The sequence below is a fragment of the Solanum verrucosum genome, unplaced genomic scaffold (assembly GCF_900185275.1).
Source record: "Solanum verrucosum unplaced genomic scaffold, falcon-dt-bn FXZP01000146.1, whole genome shotgun sequence".
In the NCBI taxonomy this organism is placed as follows: Eukaryota; Viridiplantae; Streptophyta; class Magnoliopsida; order Solanales; family Solanaceae; genus Solanum; species Solanum verrucosum.
In genome coordinates, this window is record NW_026020056.1 from 798,580 (window position 1) to 814,837 (window position 16,258).

Genomic DNA, 16,258 nt, shown 5'->3' on the forward strand with positions numbered 1-16,258 from the left:
GGCTAGATTTAGCCATTGTCGTGTTGTGGGGTAGAGTTAGCCCTGAAGTCTATATCAGCTAGAGTTAGTTGGTGTAGTCGACAATCGAGTTATTGTTTAATTGTCTTGTAATTGAGTTATTACAAGGAGAGAGGGATTAAGGGTTTAATTTCTAGGTTACAAGAGGTTGTAATTTGAAACTTGGTGCGTGTTGTTAGTGGAGTTGTTGGTGAAATCCTACGAGTTAAGTTGTGGTTTTTTCTTCCTTAAGCAAGAAAGTTTTCACGTAGACACCGTGTTTGGTTTACTCTTTGCTATGTAGATTGTTGTTTTTCTCTGTTCTCAGTTGTTTTCAGTCAAGGACATGGTCCCTTGACCTATGGTGGATTCACACATGCCATCAATTTTCCTATCAACTCTTACAGTTACAGTATGAAAGAATGTTTTGAAAAAAGGACATAATTTTTTCTAAAATAATAAAATAGTGACCAACTATTTTTTCCTGTTGTTGTTCTGAAGTTGCTAACTATTAAGAATCAGCAAAGCGAACACTAATCCGCTTCTTTATTGGTGTCGTACAAGAAGGGAATTTTTCCATTCTTTTCTTTTGGTGAAGCACGTCGCAATCTTCACAAAAGACATGATATGCACAAGGGAGAAAAATCACAGATATCTGCTCATTCATACACATAACACACTCTCTCTCCATCTTTACAAAATTAGAGCCAGAACTTTCTGCATAGGCTGCTAAACTGTAGTGTCTCATATTTAAACAAGGACATATTAGTCTTTAGCCAAAGAAAAAGAAACACCTTCCTGGCTTGTTGTTCTGTGAAGGAGCACGAAGATCAAGTTCATCACGGAAAAGAAAAAGAAGAAGTGGAACCTCTGCTATTATAAACATGGATTTCAAGGTATTTTATTTCAGTTCATTGACATGAGTATATATGTATTATCACGGGTTGGGTTAATGTGATATTGATAATTCGAATATGATTTTTTTTTAAGAAAATGACTATCAAATCGTATACATATTTCTCTTAAGAGGGAAGAGTCATCTTTAAAAACTAAGGAGATATAGAAAACATATTTGCTGCTGTTGTTTTGTCCAAGCAAGTTGATAAAAATGTCAATCATTTACTCATTAACTGCAATAACAATCTGTGGAATCTCCTTTTAGCGATTTCTGGTGCCCTTTAAAGTATAAGTTCTATATAAATTAAGGACACAAGTGTTCTGCCCTTGCGGCAGCTATGCAAGTCAATTATCTTATTATTTTCCCTGGTAGAGTATGAGAATACACATGGACAAATGAAGATTTTTATTCTACTAACCCTAAGATACTCCTAGTCTCACTAGTTGAGTTACATTGTGATGCTTAAATTGAGTTGATGTGTGAAGTATGGTGGGCTGCAATGATCACGAACTTTTATAGTGAATTAGTTAGTGAAAGTTTCAAACAGAAATATTTGAACTGACTCTTTGTTGCTGGAAATTGATCAACTGACAGATCAATGAATAAATATGAGGTGCAACAAGTGAATAAATATGAGTTAGTGAGTGAGGGGTGAACCATAACCTTGGGAATTGGGTATTGTAAATTAGTTCATGAAATAACTCTAACAAGAAGATTTAACACGAAATTGCTATGATGTGATTATAGATGGACGAAGAAAGTCATACGGATTGCTCGAGTGATGAGTTTGGTACTTCAACACGAGTAATGTGAGTAGTAATCTTAGCACAATTTGTATTTCATAAATTTCATGATTTTTAAATGGTTTATAAATTAAATATGTTACCGAATGCTTTGAACTTGCATGTGGAACAAGTCTTTTACTTGATATGATACTGAAAAGATTATTTGAGATGATTTCATTCTTACAAGATATGATTACTGATATTGAAAAGGTTTTACACTTTTTGAGAAATAGTGTTTTGTCAGGTTACTGTTAAACTTTGAAATGATATGATTTGATAAGATTTAAATGCTCTGTTCGATTTTGAAATGCTTCTACTAATTACAAGAAAAGTATAAATGGGTGTTGACATTGATGAATCCCGTAGCTAACGGCGGGTTCGTTTGACCTGGTGCACCTTGTAGTTATAGATTTCTAATAAAGCCCTTGCTAGTGGGAAGGTAGAACTAGTATACTGTTACTGATATTCCTCGAGTAGGGATCTACTGATATGAATATTGAACTCCTTTATGAGGAGTTTACTTTTATTGTTTACTTCTTAAAGAGAAGGCCACATTGATTACATGATTTATCCTTGGAAACCTCCCAGTTATAAGATTTGATATGGAAATGCTTTTCTGAGTTTACTATTAAGTGATTTTGCTTATATGAGGAACATAAAATTGAATATTGTTGTTGTTTCTGAAAGAGTATTATTTCATCATTATGATTATAATACTAGCATGTTTTCTGCCTTGTCCCTCATTAAAATGGTTGTGACCAAGTATTATTACACATTGAGCTAGTGTCTCACTCCTCGCTAATCGTTTTTACAAAGAACTCAGGTGGTATTGAAGAGGATTTCATTAACTAGAGAGTGTGATTTGGTAGCATCTGGTGAGCCCCGCATTGCTTCGTGTGGCAAGAGAACTATTGATTTGCTATGATTTATTTAGTTTCTTTAAAAAAAACTCTTAGAGTCGCTCCATTCGTCATTCCTTTTATTTGAGTCATGATTAGTCTTTCTTACTGTAGTCAAGTGACTAGTTTGGAACCTCTTTTTCGTATTTGGAGATGAATTGGTTTTATTGTGTGATAATTAGATCATTGATGGATACTATGTCGTGGCTTATAGTTGCTATTAGTTGTGTTGTGAATTTCTAAAACATGGAAAATTCAAGATATGCCTAGAAACAAAAGAACTCTGCCTGATTTTCTGTAGAATTTTTGTAAGGCTTGCTTTGGGATTCTCCCCCTTAGCGTCGGTCACGTTCCTAACTTGGGTCGTGAGTTAGTATCAGAGCCCTAGGTTATTCTTGTGACTTATGGAACACATGTTAATAGTAGAATCTCAATTATGGGTATGTTGCCGGCCATATCTATAATCATGATTCTGCGAGGACGTGATAGGATGTGTCTGTCTTTCTTTCTCATTCCTCTTTATGTGGTGACTAATATGGTCTACTAGATGAATTTAACATTGTTTATCTTTCCATCGCATGTCTTGAAACTAGTCACCCAATAACAAGAATAGTCCAAAGGTTTGGAGTCATTAATGGTCACCATGTAAACATTTGTCTCTTCCAATTAAGGGGAGCTTACTGAAGTAGTTGAAAAGGCCAAGAAAAAGGTCGGTATGCCACTTTGAGGGATTTTAATTTGTGCACATATGTGAAATATAATATCTCTTTCTGGAAAGAGCACTACTCTGTCACTTGAGCAATATGAGAATGTTATTGTTAACCCACATATGTTCCTTTAATGAGTTAGAGATGTTAATGGACATAATGAATGGAGTCAGACAACTAATAGGTCCCAAGACCATCTTCAAGAAGCTACAATGATCCAGACTTTTAAAAAAAAAGTAGGCTTAGGAGTTTCTAAAGATGAAACCTCCAAGATTCGTAGGTTCTAACAACTCAGATCCTAGAGATTTTTTGGTATAAATTCATGGGTAAATTACTTAAGGCCTTACGAGCTCTAGCATGTTCCAACAAGAGTACTGCAGCTATGTCAAAGTTCAGATGGTGAACATGACAAGATACATGGTATAATATGGTATTGTTCAAAATACCCATAGGGGAACACCAACGACTTTAGGCGATTTACTAAGTTATTTATGGATGGTTTCTTTCTTGACAGTTGAAAATGTGTAACTTGTTAAGGATTTTAAGAAACTTGTTCCAAATAATGTATTGAACTGATATATGACTCTAGATTTTTTGATTAACTAGATGTGATCCCTACTTATTATCTAACGAAGTATTATTAAGAGGTTTGTTGGAGGGTTAGTGTGCCCCATAAACCACCTTACGAATGAAGGCCTTAACTTACTTTGAGGTAATTGATATTGCTAAGAGATTGGAAATATGTAATGTGATACGTGGTCAATCAAACAGTTATTCGAAAAGGCCAAAACAAAGAAATCGTTCTATGGGAATTGTAGTAAAGAGTTGGAAATTGTGAATGCTCAAGACATTGGGCAATACTTTTATTGGTTTCTACTCCTGTGGCATTTTTTTCTTTTGTTCGACATGTATACAATGCTTGTCAAGATAGGATTGAGGGAAAGGATTACATAACTAACCAGATCATATCTATATGGTTTAATTGATATGTCATTGTGGTGAATGGGTTATTTTCCTCTCAGAATACTCTCAAATGTCATGAGAAGATAGTTTAGTTGAGAATCAATGAATCTAATGTTTTCAAAAGAAGAAAAAAAGAAGAGAATGGGAGTTACAAAAATAGGAAATATTTTATCTTTTATTGTTGTGACTTAGTGTCCAATGGACAAAAAATCATATGCTTCCTATCAATGGTAAATGAAATGGTATGTGGTAAGACATGGAATAGACCATACACCTAGTTGGAAACGTGCCATTAGTGAGATAATTAAAGGATGTGTTTTCTATGGATTTGTTTCGATTACCTCCGATACAAGAAATAGATTTTTGGTAATGATTTGGCACCTGGAACCTAGCCCATTTTGATACCTCCATATCATACGATATCAATGTAGTAAAGTGAGCTAAGAAATAATTGGCGGACTTACTGAAAAAGTTCTTTATAGGACGCAATTGTACACAAATACCTGGTGAAGAAAAAAGGCTCAAGTATTTGGAAATATTATTGACTACTAATAGTTTAACTATGTAACAATATGCAATAAGGAACGACTACCTCGTATAAATGACCAATTTGATATGTTTCATGGAGCTGTATAATTCTCAAATATTGATCTTTTGGTTGGTTCCCAAAAGTCCAGAATTGGCGGAAATATTTTAAGATAGCTTTCAAAAACTCGACAGAGGCATTAAAAAGTTTTATGTGATATCTTTTGGACTAACATAAGCTCCTGTTGCTATAAAGGCATTACTTGAAAGATATGTGTGTAACATCTGGAAATTTGAAATAGCTATAAAGAAGCTTAGAATTGGAAATAGTCATTTTTTTTTTGGAAAGAATTAAAAATCTGGAAATTTAGCCAAGTATGGAAAAAAAATGAGTTTTTGGTCAACTTTGAACAGTCATAACTCCTAGCTCAGGATGAGTTAGGTGTATTTCCAGTTATATTTGCAACACTCGTGGAATGATCTTTCCAACACCGCTGAGTTTGTGCGATTCCGAGTTCGTATGAGTGAGTTATGCCCTTTGGAAGTTGAGCAGTTGGCAGGGCAGTTTAGTCCGAATTTGTAAGGGTATTTTGGTCTTTTCCCTAACCATTTCTTTTGGTTATATTAAGGGTCTAGACTGATTTTAAATCAGTTTTCCCTTTTAAAAAGTGAGGGTTAGGGCTTTGAGAGAGAAGAGGAGAAGAAGAGGAGAAGGAGAAGAAGAAGAAGGGTTCGTAGAGATCGTTGTGGATTTCGTCGTGGGTGATCCCTATTAAGGTATGTGAGATCATAGTGTTGGGTTGGTTCATTCCCCCACATGCCAAACTCGTTTTAATTTCAAAAAAAAGAAGATTGGTTGTATTTGTTGAAGTTTGTGGTTGTGTTTGTTGAAGTTGTGGTTGTGTTGTTGAAGTTTCTTGTTGGTTTGGTGTATGTTTCCGGTTGTGATTTCGAGTTGAATCTATTGTATAGTAAGGGGATTTATGATTCTAAGTGTTTGGGGCTGGAAACTTTGAAGTTAAGAAGGTTTAGAATTGGAAAAAGAAGGAGAAAAGTTGGATTTTTGGGGAAAAAGCGCCCCAGCCAGCACACCCCAATAGGGGTTTTGAAGTTTCCCATTTGGGGCGGCGCGCCTAGCAGAGCCCCCACCAGGCCCCTCTGAAGTCTGAAGGCTGGCGCCCCGCGCCTCTCAGAGCGCCAAAGATGCCAATCCTTCCCCACTTTTTCATACATGTTCCTTGGTAATGTACCTATGTTTTATAGTTGTTTTCAACACTCTAAGGTACATCTAGACATCCCGAACTCATCCATAAACATGAGATCATTACCCTTGAATCCATAATCCAATTCGAGGGAAGTTAGGATCAAAGTCAAGTGAAGTTAGAAGTCAAGTGAAGTTAAAAGTCAAGTGAAGTTAGAGTCAAGCTTATAAGTTAAGAAGTAAGTCAAAACAAGTCTTTAAAGTTTTTCAAGAGTCTTTATTGAATGTTTTAACTTCATTTTAAGGCTCAAGTTTCAAGTTGAGTAAAGAGTATAGAGTTTCAAGTTATGTAAAGAGTATAGAGTTTCAAGTTAAGCCAAGAGTAAAGAGTCAAGTTCATTTCTCAAAAGTTATTAGGGAACTAAGTATTCCCAAAAAAGTTTATAAATGTTTTCACATTTAAGATGAGAGAAAACTGAGATTTCCAAAAGAGTTTTGAGCAGTTTGAGTACTATCTCTTTTAAGCAAAGATGAGTTTTGCGAAAGAGTTTCTAAAACATGATTAGTATGACAATCGAGTATGTCATCAATGTTTAAACAATATGGTCTCTAGATATACCATCAATGTTTATGTAGTATGACTTCCCGAGTCATCAATGATCATATTAAAAATATGGTTTTGATATGTTCTTTTTAGAAAGAGTTTTCAAGAGCAATTACCTCTTTTAAGATGGTAGTTTGAGCAATTATTTCAAACTAAAGAAAGATGTGTTTAAAACATTTATGAGCTAAAGTATTTTTGGGAGTAGTCTTAAGCATCGAATTGGGGACACGAGTTCATATTAACTCAACTCTCCATAAGAACCATGTAGCCAAACATGGGATTTGATGGGTCATACTTTTTAGATGATCACGTAAAGTTAAGCTAGTGGATCCACTAAGTTAAAGTTAAAGTAAGGTCCAATATCACGACAAGGTATATGATGGTCCTTGGGCAACGTGAGGTAAAAAGTTGTATCACCACTTAGGCATGGACTGGTGGCTGTCGCTTAGAGAAACTCCCACAGTAGAAATTGCATGGTTCCTCGAGGGGTTCTGCTTAGTATGGATGGGGGTATGGGACTTCATTTATGCATTGCACAAGTAGACTTTGAGAGGAAGCATGATATTTTTTATGATATTATAAATATGATTTTTACGTCATGTTTTAAATAGTTTTACAAGCTTTATATATATTGTATGTGTCTTATTGCTTTATATTGAGTTCAGTTATTCATGAGTTGAACAGAGCCAAGGTAAGTTCTTTTTTGTATCCCATTCAAGCTTAAGTTGTTTAGCTGTCCAGCTCGCATACTCGTACATTCCATGTACTGATGCCAGTTGGCCTGTATCTTATTATGATGCAGACGCAGGTACCCAGGATCAACATCCAGCACGCCGTTGATCCAGCTGAGCACTCCAGAGTCAGTGGTGAGCCTCCTTGCATTCCGGAGGACTCTGTTATTTCATTTTTTCTAGTTTTGCTTTATTAGGATGTTGCGGGGTCTGTCCCAACATCCATCTCAGTATTATAGAGGCTTCATAGACAGTCATTCAGTTAGTATTGAGTCTCTCATCTGTGTATATGTAAATATTCTATTTTGAGACTCGAGTTGCCTTTTTTGGCTAGATTTTATCAGCTAAGTTGTCTTATGACCTTTCGTTGCATGGAGTTTTCTGTTGAGTTAGGTTTTCGCTGAGTTAAGAAAGCTAGGCCAAGGGTTCGCTTGGGGGCCAGCAATGGTCTTCGAGTGCCGGCCACGTCCAGGGTGTAGGCTCGGGGCGTGACAATGTGCCAATGGTTTGTGATCGTACGTGAGTGTATTCTCATGACTATAATGAACAAAAGGATCATCTCTGGATGGTATTTCAGACACAATAAGATTATCAACTTTATGTCAAATTTTCCAAGTGTAAAGTGTATCGGCGAATTGAAATTATTATGTGTACTGAAAAGATAGAATCACTTGACAGTCTACTATAAATATTTGGTGGAGTAGTTCTAAAGAATTGTTGTGTTACTGACAAAGTTATAAAAAGAAAAGAAACTAATTTCAGTAGATGATAGAATGTGAGTAGAGCTTTATAAGCTCAAGACATATTGACCACCATACCAGTGATAATGCTATTGTTAGCATCTGGAGCATTCATGGTGCTTTGAGGATGGAATAGAATGTGTTCTTACATAAAGTGGTCGTGTAATAGCTTATGTTTCGAGAAAGCTAAATTAGTAGGGAGCAGAACTATCCCCCTCATAATTTGAAAATAGTCTCGATGATAATTGGTGTAGAGATTTAGATGTGCTATTTTTATAATGAAACCAACGAGATTTATGTTGGCCTACAAGAACTTGATATTTATGTTCAGAAGGAAAGATTTGATTCTTCAATCTACACCACCTGAGGAAACTACTCAATGACTGAAAAATTTACTATTCAGTGTCATCTGGAAAAGGAAAATGTTAAGACAGATGCGTTGAGAAGTAAATCAATGGGCTATTTGACATGCAACTCTTGCAAATAGATTTTGACCTAAGATGTACACACACTCAAGGATGTGGCTATCAAATTATTGTGAGTAACTCAGAGACATTGTTGTCTTATGTTCAAGACAAGACTTTATTAATAGAACACATCGAGGCCACCTATTACAAGGATGAGAAATTGTGTATTGAAATAAGGTTATAGTGAGTAAAGACACGAATATGAGTATTGACAATTATGTTGCCTTTGAACTAAGAGGCCGATTATGATAATCGAACATAGATGGTGTGAGAGAGGTTATTGTTCATGAATCCGTAACTTTAAATAGATTATTGACCTTGGATCTATTAAGATGTATCATGAAATAAATCAATTATATTGGCAGGAATAGATGAAGAAAGATGGCATTGACTCTGTTTCTAGTTGTTGGACCTTATCAGTAGGCCAAGGTTGAGCTCAAATGGCTTGTAGTCAACTTTCACCACTATACATCCAAAGTGGAAATGGAAAAGAGTTGCTATGAATTTTATGGTCGAGCTATTATAATACCCTTAGAGGTCTTGACCGTATATAGGTACGTTTAAAATCATTTTTACAATGTAAGCACATATTTTTTTTACTGGTCAAAATCAGATGCAATGGATAAAATATGCACAAACTTACCTGAGTGGAATTCTTTGACTCCAAAGTATTATGTGTTAACCATTTCTGATAGAGGATCACTGTTCACTTCATATCTTGGAAATGTTTCCAAGACGCCTCGAGTATATTATGATTAGATATTATAGTACCGTATTTCATTTGCAGAGGAAGGTCAGTACGCGTGTACTATACTAATTCTAGGGGATATATTAATTAAGAATTTGCACTCTTGATTTTAGAGGTAATTGGGTTGCTTACCTATCTTAGCTGACTTGCATACAAAATAAAAGTGTAGTCAAGATTTCATATGGTGACGTATGAAGACTAGTATGATAGGCAATTTATTGTAGTTGAGAAGGCTACTGTATGGGACTAAACTTGTTTCAAGAAGCTATTGACAAAGTCCAAATAACCAGACAAAGCTCGCTTATAACTCATAGCAAACAAAAACATTATGCAGATAAGCGAAGAAGGGACTTAGTGTTCAATGTTGGGGATAAAGTGTTCCTATGAGTCTCCCTTATGAAAGATGAGACACGAGATATTTGACCAGGTAGGAGTAGTGCTGTATTTTCTGTCGGTTTTTCATGAGATGTCTTCCATCCATTCGGTGTTTCATGTCTCTAGGATAAGAAATTATATATCAGGTTTCTTTCATGTGCTTGAAACATCGACTATGCTAATTGATGAGAACTTAATGTATGAAGAGGAACCAATGTCTATTGTTGATAGGCAAGTAAGAAGGTTACAGTCAAAAGAAATTATATCCGTAAAAGTCTTATGGATAAATCAAACCATTGAAAAAAAAGCTACTTGGGAATCAGAAAATGGTATGTGAATCAAGTACCTCCACTTGTTTCAATCCACCAGTATGCACTTGCTTAAATCTTAAGATGGGGAGAATGTAATGTCCCATATTTAAACAAGGATATATTAGTCTTTAGCAAAAGAAAAAGAAAAAAAAAATATAAGTGGGACTTAGCCCATCTGAACGTATCAAGGGAAAACAAATTAAGATAAAGGGATTTTGGGAGTTCAAAATCTTTTCCCAGCAGCTCTTGAATAAAAAATAATAAATAAAAAAACGCCTTCCTGGCTTGTCATTTTGTGAAGGAGCACGAAGATCAAGTTCATCACAGAAAAGAAAAAGAAGAAGTGGAACCTCTGCTATTATAAATATGGATTTCAAGGTATTTTATTTCAGTTCATTGACATGAGTATATATCTATTATCATAGGTTAGGTTAGTGTGATATTAATAATTCGAATATCAATTTTAAAAAATAAATTCACTATCGAATCATATACATATTTCTCCCAAGAGGGAAGAGTCATTTTTAAAAACTAAGGAGAAATAGAATACATATTTTCTGCTGTTGCTTTGTCCAAGCAAGTTGATGAAGATGTCAATGATTTACTCATTCACTGCAATAACAATCTGTGGAATCTCCTTTTATCGATTTCTAGTGCCCTTTAAAGTATAAGTTCTATATAAATTAAGGACACAAGTGTTCTGCCCTTGCGGCAGCTATGCAAGTCAATTATCTTATTATTTCCTCTGGTAGTGTATGAGAATACACATGGACAAAGGAAGATTTTTATTCTACTAACCCTAAGATACTCCTAGTCTCACTATTTGAGTTACATTGTGATGCTTAAATTGAGTTGATGTGTAAGTATGGTGGGCTGCGATGATCACTAACTTTTATAGTGAATTAGTTAGTGAAAGTTTCAAACACAAATATTTAAAATGACTCTTTTTTGCTGGAAATTGATCGACTGACAGACCAATGAATAAATATGAGTTGGCGAGTGAGGGGTGACCCATAACCTTGGGAATTGGGTATTGTAAATTAGTTCATGAAATAACTCTAACAAGGAGATTTAACACGAAATTGCTATGATGTGATTATACATGGACCGAAGAAAGTCGTACGGATTACTCGAGTGATGAGTTTATAAAGTAAATATGTTACCAAATGCTTTGAACTTGCATGTGGGACGAGTCTTTTACTTGATATGATACTCAAAATATCTTTATTTGAGATGATCTCATTCCTACGAGATATGATTACTAATATTGAAAAGGCTTTACACTTTTTTGAGAAATAGTGTTTTGGCAGGTGATTGTTAAACTTTGAAATGATATGATTTGATAAGATTTAAATGCTCTGTTCGATTTTCGAATGCTTCTACTGATTATAAGAAAAGTATAAATGGGAGTAGACCTTGATGAATCCCGTAGCTAACGGCGGGTTCGTTAGACCTGGCGCACCTTGTAGTTACAGATTTCCGATAAAGCCCTTGCTAGTGGGAAGGTAGAACTAGTATAATGTTACTGATATCCCTCGAGTAGGGATCTACTGATATGAATATTTAACTCCTTTATGAGGAGTTCACTGTTATTGGTTACTTCTGAAAGAGAAGGCCACACTGATTACATGATTCATCCTTGGAAACCTCCCAGCTATAAGATTTGATATGGAAATGTTTTTTGGAGTTTACTATTAAGTATTTGCATTGATTTTGCTTATATGAGGCACATAAAATTGAATATCGTTACTTTTTTTTATGAAAGAGCATTATTTCATCATTATGATTATTATACTAGTATGTTTTCTGACTTGTCCCTCATTAAAATGGTTTTGACTAAGTATTATTACTCACTGAGCTAGCGTCTCACTCCTCGCTAATCGTTTTTACAAAGAACTCAGGTGGTATTGAAAAGGATTTCATTAAATAGAGAGTGTGATTTGGTAGTATCTGGTGAGCCAAGCATTGCTTCGCGTGGCAAGAGAACTATTGATTTGCTATGATTTATTTAATTTCTTTAAAAAACCTCTTAGAGTTACTCCATTCGTCATTCCTTTTATTTGAGTCATGATTAGTCTTTCGTATTGTAGTCAAGTGACTAGTTTGGAACCTCTTTTTCGTATTTGGAGATGAATTGGTTTTATTGCGTGACAATTAGATCATTGATGGATATTAAGTCGTGGCTTATAGTTCCTATTAGTTGTGTTGTGAATTTTTGAAACAGGGAAAATTCAGGATTGGCCTAGAAACAAAGGAAACTCTGCCCGATTTTCTGTAGAATTTTGGTAAGGCTTGCTTTGGGATTCTCCCCCTTAGCGCTGGTCACGTTCCTAACTTGGGTCGTGACATAAACCCTTTGTCATTTGAGGAATGCCTTGTTTAAGTGCCTCTATTTTTTTTATCATTAAAACTGCAATATCAACTGAGAGACTTCTCTCTCATTCTTTTGGATTTCTTCTTTATACTTTTGCATGTTTCTCTCTACCGTCTCTCAAAAATTATCTTGTTGCACTTGTTTGTGAATGCGGTGTTGTTCTCTTTCAGCTTTCAGGAATCAGCTTGTTGTAGAAACCTTTGTTTCACTCTTGCCTCCTGCTTCAATAAGACCTGACATTCATAATATTATAAAAAAAAAATTATAGTAGGAGGAATATCAAATAGCAAGTGCATTATTAGAAGGCTGCATAAGTCAATTCCTGAACCACCATTGCCAAAGGGAATAAGTAAAAAAGAACTGACATTATAATCAATAATGAACGACCCTGAAGACATTAAAACACTAACTAGAGGAGGTTCAATGTCTTAAAAAACAAGGCATTCGCCTTTGGCCCCAAAATATGATGGACCTCATTTTTTAGTAATTATAATGGTATTATAAGTTTTTTCTTAAAAATAAATAAATTATATTATGTCTTTCAATTTATCTTTCTTACTTTTTTTAGTTCATTTCTTAACATTAAAGACTGTTTTTTTCTTTTGTGTCAATTTTTAAATTTAACTTTTCACATGACATGTTTAAGACCATTCGAAAATCTCATTTACTTTTTTTAATATTGTGTCAAGTCAAAATCGGAAAAGAGATTAAAACGGATGAAGTACTATCTATGGAAAAAGTAATTTTTTTTCATTAAAAAGAAAGAAATAACTTTGCATCACAAATATAATTTTAAATATACTATCAATTCTACATCTTAAAAAATCTAGAAGAATAGACTTAAAGTATAAAAAATAAAAAATATTAAAAATTTAAGGTGTCCGATTTACTTTTGCCTTTAGGCTATTGATTAGATTGAGCCTCGCCTGACACAAACTATATTGGTAAAAAAAATAGTTTATCTTGATCAACTAGTTAAAGAAGTACCATTACCAGAATAAAAATATCTCAAACTGGTCCAGGAGTTTGTTGGCTTACTTTTACTATTGTTGTAAAGCAATTCTTTCCTGCTTGATAGTAGATAAATCCTTGTCAAATGAGCACTTCTCCACGTCTGTTGCTTGACACTTCTTTACTGCCTCTTGCTCCTTTGCTAAAGCATTATTCATGTTCATAGCATACACACCGTACAGAGCATTAAGACCTTTTTCTTTAGTCCAACATTATACCTCTCCAAAGTGTTAAGACCAGAATTAGTTGTCTCAATCATGGATTTAATATTTACCAATGCTTGATCCATCTCCATAATCCCTCTCCGTGGTGTTTTCCTCCAGAATTTACATTTCCTCGTGAACTTTTTCCGCATCTTTTTTTTCTTGCATCAACATTTACAGCTCAGCCTAGTCCTTTCCAAGCCTTTGAGTAGCCTGCATTACCTTCTCATTTGCCCAATCAGACCACCCTTGGAGCTTTTTCTGTAGTGTCTTCAAACGGGAAAGTAGCAACAATATAGCTTCATCTCTCTCATTTTGAGGGATGCTGATCTTAGGGATATTTACATGCCTAGAAATCTAATAATGCCCATATTTAAGCTAATTTTGAATTCAATATGTGTTTGTTTATAGTCTTATCGAGTCTTTTGGTTGTTAATGAACTAACCAACTTGATTAGTTGTGTAGGTGAGCTTAATTTGAGAAACGAGCACGAAAATGGACAATGGGAAACACAAAGGATCTGAGTTGAAAGGAAGAGGATTGAAGAAATACAAATCAAGGCCTCTCTGTATCCTCTCCGCGTCGCGGAGTGGAATTTTGAGCTTGGGTTGTAAAATGACTTTTGAGGCAGAACCCTCCGTGTAGCAGCCGCGTTGCGGAGAAGTGGGTTTCCTCGCTAATCAAATCCCAGTTATGCCTCTGCATCGCGGGGAGGGAGTCCTGAATTAATTCGCGAGAGTCAAATTGAGGCAGAGTGGTCCATGTAGCTGCCGCGTCGCGGAGAAGAAATAAGATCTCAGAGCGAAATCAAGAAATGCCTCCGCGTCGCGCCCTTGGCTCCATTTTTTGGCCGTTTCGACTTTTAGTATAAATAGGTCATTAGTTTATTTTATTAAATTATTCTTTTTCTGGGTTTAGAAGAACGACGACTTGGGAAAACGTTTTCACCATTTTTAGGGTTCTTTCCTAAACTCTTTTCCTTTTGATCTCTTCATGTTTATTGAACATTGCTTGATCTTATCTTGGATTATGAGTAGATAAATATCCTAGTTCTAGGGTTGTGGCTACATGATGATTGTAATCTATTGAGTTTTTATTTGGTTAATGTCAATTATCATATGAATCTTTCTTATATTCTTGCTTTCCGTATTTCGTGACTGATCACCATTGAAATAAATATATTGTCCAAATTGAACTCAGGAGAGGAATAAGAGGATAGAATGTGGGACATAAGGAGCATGATTAATTCTTTATAACTAGGGTTAATTTGTATCTAGGATAGGGATATACCTAGAAACTGTGCATGGGTCACTATACTGGAAGAAATCGTAATGCTCAATACTTAAACCTTCCAATCCTCGCTCAACGATGTAGTTAGGGTGTTCTATATCGTAGGCGATTAGAGGTCGGGAGACCATGAACATACATTTAACCCTGTGATTAATTGATTCAATAGTTGATGTAAACCCATTTAAATGATAATAATTGCATGAATCTTGATAAAAGTTGCAGCCCTGGACTTTACCCAATCACTGTTTCAAATCCTTGAAATTGAATCGCATTTATTATATTTTGTTACAATCTTAGAATTAGATTATAAATCACTTTTGAAATTTTGATACACTTGTGCTTAACTGAAAGTTAGAGAAATTGAGTGATTCTAAGCGTTAGTCCCTGTGGGTACGATACCCGACTCTTTATAAGAGCCACTTTAATACTTGAATGACCACGTGCACTTGCGTGTGCAATTTGGATGCAACAAGTTTTTGGTGCCGCTGCCGGGGACTTTAGAATTATAAATTATCTAATTTTTTTGATCTCTTAATTTAAAAAACAAGTGTTGACAAGTTGATGTTAGCAATTCATTGTTTCAGATTATTCTGGAACTTCAAACTGGACGACGATCAAAGATGGGTATCACTTCTAGCTGAACCGGAAAGATTCGTTCACTATCGGAGAAGGCAAAGACGACTCACATACCAGTCCCTCTTGTTGCTAGTGAACCAACATCTCTAGTAGCAAGTGTTGAGCAAGAGGAACCTGAAACAATAATGGCTGAGATGAAGGTAAGAGACGTGGCAATCCCACGTCCTACCAATGTGACATCATGTATTCAAAAACCTGAAGTTGGTGGAAGATTTGAATTGAAGTAGAGTAGGGTGGAACTATTGCACACCAATGGGCAGTTCACTGGTCTGTCGCACGAGGATCCAACAATTCACATTCAGAATTTCCTTGAGATCAGTGATACTTACACACCAGCTGGAGTGAATGTGGATTATGTGAGGCTCACTTTATTCCCCTTTTCTCTGCTTGGGGAAGCAAAAAGATGGTTGAACTCTGAGCCCGCTAACTCTATAACCTCCTGGAATGATCTAGCATAGAAGTTCCTCATTAGATTTTTTCCATCTGGGAAAACAGCTAAGTTGAGGAGTGACATCTTAAGTTTTAGACAGAAATGGGAGGAGAACTTGTACCAAGCTTGGGATAGGTTTAAATCGATGTTGATGAGCTGCCCACATCATCATCAATCTAATGAGGTGTTGGTCCATACCTTTATTGAAGGATTGGAGCCTAACACCAAAATTCAACTTGATTCAGCTGCAGGTGGTCAGGCTTTGGAGAAGACATATGCTGAACTATTTTCCTTGCTGAACAGGATCTTGCAGGGCAGTCCCGAATGGAACGGAGGAGGGGTGAAACCTGTGATTTAGCAAAC

At 35.5% G+C, this 16,258-nt stretch overlaps 1 pseudogene; it reads right to left on the reverse strand.

Moving 5' to 3' along the window:
- Positions 1 to 508: 508 nt before the first annotated feature.
- On the reverse strand, positions 509 to 15,979 carry LOC125823212 (putative E3 ubiquitin-protein ligase RF298; annotated as a pseudogene).
- Between the last annotated feature and the right edge of the window lie 279 nt (positions 15,980 to 16,258).